The sequence below is a fragment of the Taudactylus pleione genome, unplaced genomic scaffold, assembly GCF_031769625.1.
Source record: "Taudactylus pleione unplaced genomic scaffold, aTauple2 ptg000099l, whole genome shotgun sequence".
NCBI classification, from domain to species: Eukaryota; Metazoa; Chordata; class Amphibia; order Anura; family Myobatrachidae; genus Taudactylus; species Taudactylus pleione.
Genome location: NW_028284501.1, coordinates 1703273 through 1706222, shown reverse-complemented (window position 1 = coordinate 1706222; position 2950 = coordinate 1703273).

Below are 2950 nucleotides of genomic sequence, written 5' to 3'. Positions count from 1 at the left end.
CACTTTTGCCATTCAGCGACTGCGTACCGAGGACTGGAGCACCAGCAAACACTCTTGAACCTGCCCCGCCATCACCTGAAGCAAGAGGTTGTGACGTGGTTGAACTCAACCCTCTATATGCTTCAGAGGATGGAGGAGCAGCAAAAGGCCATTCAAGCCTATAGCCTATACATCCACCTATGACATAGGCAAAGGAGAGTGTATGCATCTGACTCAAGCACAGTGGAGAATGATTTTCGTGTTGTGCAAGGTTCTCCAGCCCTTCGAACTTGCCACACGTGAAGTCAGTTCAGACACTGCCTGCTAGAGTCAGGTTATTCCCTTCATCAGGCTTTTGCAGAAGCAGCTGGAGAAAGTGAAGGAGGAGCTAAGATGGAGCAAGTCCGCTCGGCATGTGGAACTTGTGGATGAAGCCCTTCATTTGCTTTGCCAGGATTCCAGGGTGGTCAATCTGTTGAAATTGGACCACTACATTTTGGCCACCGTGCTCGATCCTAGGTTAAAGCCTATGTGGTGTCTCTCTTTCTGGCTGACACAAGCCTGCAGAGGTGCAAAGACCTGCTGGTGAAAACACTGTCAGCTGAAGCGGAACGTGACACATCAACAGCTCCTTCTTCATTTCTCCCACAACTTCAGCTCCCAGGAAACAACTTAGGTATCCTAAGCAACCCGCTGGCGGTGATGCAGGCCAGGCAGGACCAAGGTTGGACATCTGGTCCGGACTGAAGGACCTGGCAACAATTTCTGACATGTCTACTGTCACTGCATATGATTCTGTCATCATTGACAGAATGGTGAAGGATAATATGTTGCTGACAGCATCCAAGTAGGAATGTCAGACAGTCCTTACCTGTAATGGCAGGAAAAAGAGGCAATTTGGAGGTCCCTGTACGAACTGGCTCTATTTTACCTAAGTTGCCCCCCCTCCAGAGTGTACTCCGAAAGAGTGTTTAGTGCAGCCGGGAACCTTGTCAGCGAAAGGCGTAGGAGGTTGCTTCCACAAAATGTGGAGAAGATGATGTTCATCAAAATTAATTATCAATTCTTCCAGGGAGACCAGCCATCAGAACGTACAGAGGGACCTGTGGTTGTGGATTCCAGCGGGGACGAATTAATACTCTGTGAGGATGAGGATGTACACAACACTGAAGAGGGTGAGGAATCGGTGGATGAGGAGGATGAGGACGACATCTTGTCTCCGTAGAGCCAGTTTGTGCAGGGACAGATTAATTGCCAGCTTGTTTTATGGGGGCCCAAACGCATGGCAGACCCTGGTGCTGAAATGATTGGTTTGTTAAAGTGTACATTTCCTGTTTATTGTCGAAGACTAATTTACATAATTCCATATTTACATATGCTTTACGCTGTATAATGAAGCAGTACATGAGATTTAACAGGGCATTGGTACTTCCATTTTGTTTCTCTGTCCAAACTCAGATTTAAATGGAAACTAGTGTGATGTCTTTAAGGCCGCACCCTAGGGAAACTGTTTATCTAACACAGTGAAGAGATCATGCCCATATATGTGTCCTTGTACTGGGGAAACTATTCAGACTAAATATGGGATGCATCACTCCATGAGTATCACTCAAAAGGAATTCAGTTTCGAGTCTGATTCCTAAGGAGGAGTTAGAAAGAACAAACTTTGTCTATTATCTGATAATGGTAGTGGGCGTATAAGGAGCGTATAATCTGAATATTGTAATAATGTATAAGTATTGTGTGACAAGGTCAATGGTTGTTATTCCTGCATTATAACCCTGGAAGAATATGTCCCAGTTAAGGGCTTGATCTAAATATTTAATTAATTAATAAAATGACAAATTCTTAAGTATACTGGTTTGGAGAATATTACTTATTATGGAACAACACCTGTTAAAGGTAACTTAAACAGTTTTGGAGGCACTGCTGAGATGTACCTTTTTTTCGACAGACAGACGTGTCGCAAGAGGTAATACAAATGTGTTTGTATTTGCTTGAAGAAAAACAGGTGATCAGAGAAAGCTTGTTCTGACTATGTGCGTTTCTATGGTGAGTGTTAAAATGACAAGAGATGATAAAATGTGTATTCCAGTGGATGGAAATAAAAAAAGTGCAACGTAAAGTGTTAATTTTTAATGTTTACATAATTAGTATAAGTAATTCTAAATTAAATGCCGAGATCAGTTCGCGCGCATGCGTATTTCATGTTAAATCTCTACAAATTTTTTAAACAAATGTATGTTGTTGGGAACACAATGGCAGGCTGCAGCTGCTATTGCTATTTCTATAATTGTGTCTGTAATGTTTAAAAATATTCTTGAAATCTTTAAAATATTGTTTAGTATCTGGGAAACAAAAAGTGATTGTGTCATAGTATCTGAAAAAAAGTACAGGCAGAGTTTACGTTATTGTTTGCCAAGAAAAGTTCTTATAAGTTCAGAATGTCCCAGACAAAAGACAGAGTTTACAAAAGCAAGAGAACTACAAAGGCTTATATATTTATTACATTATCATTGTTACATAAACCAATAGAGAAAGTTTGGAAACAGCTAATTTTTAGAGAAATTTGATTTTTTGAGATAAATAGTGTTGATGTTATTAATGACCATAAGCCAAATGTTTAATGCTATGTTAAACCAGACTAAATAAGAATAAGACAGTTGCTGCTAATGATAAAGGATTCCACATGATTACATGCTTAAGGGACTTTTTAAGGCTAGATTGAACGATGCATAACGTAATAGGACAGCATTTTAATATCTAGACTGGGAAGAACAATACTTTAACATAATTGCCAACTTAACAAGGAGAGGACAGACACAGATCTTGTGCAGAACAGAGATGTTGGGTTGGAAGATATTTGGATATAAGTGAAGAAGTGTATGTTGGTTTGGTTTGGTTAATAGCGTCATTAGTGAGAGTATTTTAAATTAAATACGGTAGAAGACCAGCAGCCAATAGAGAGTCA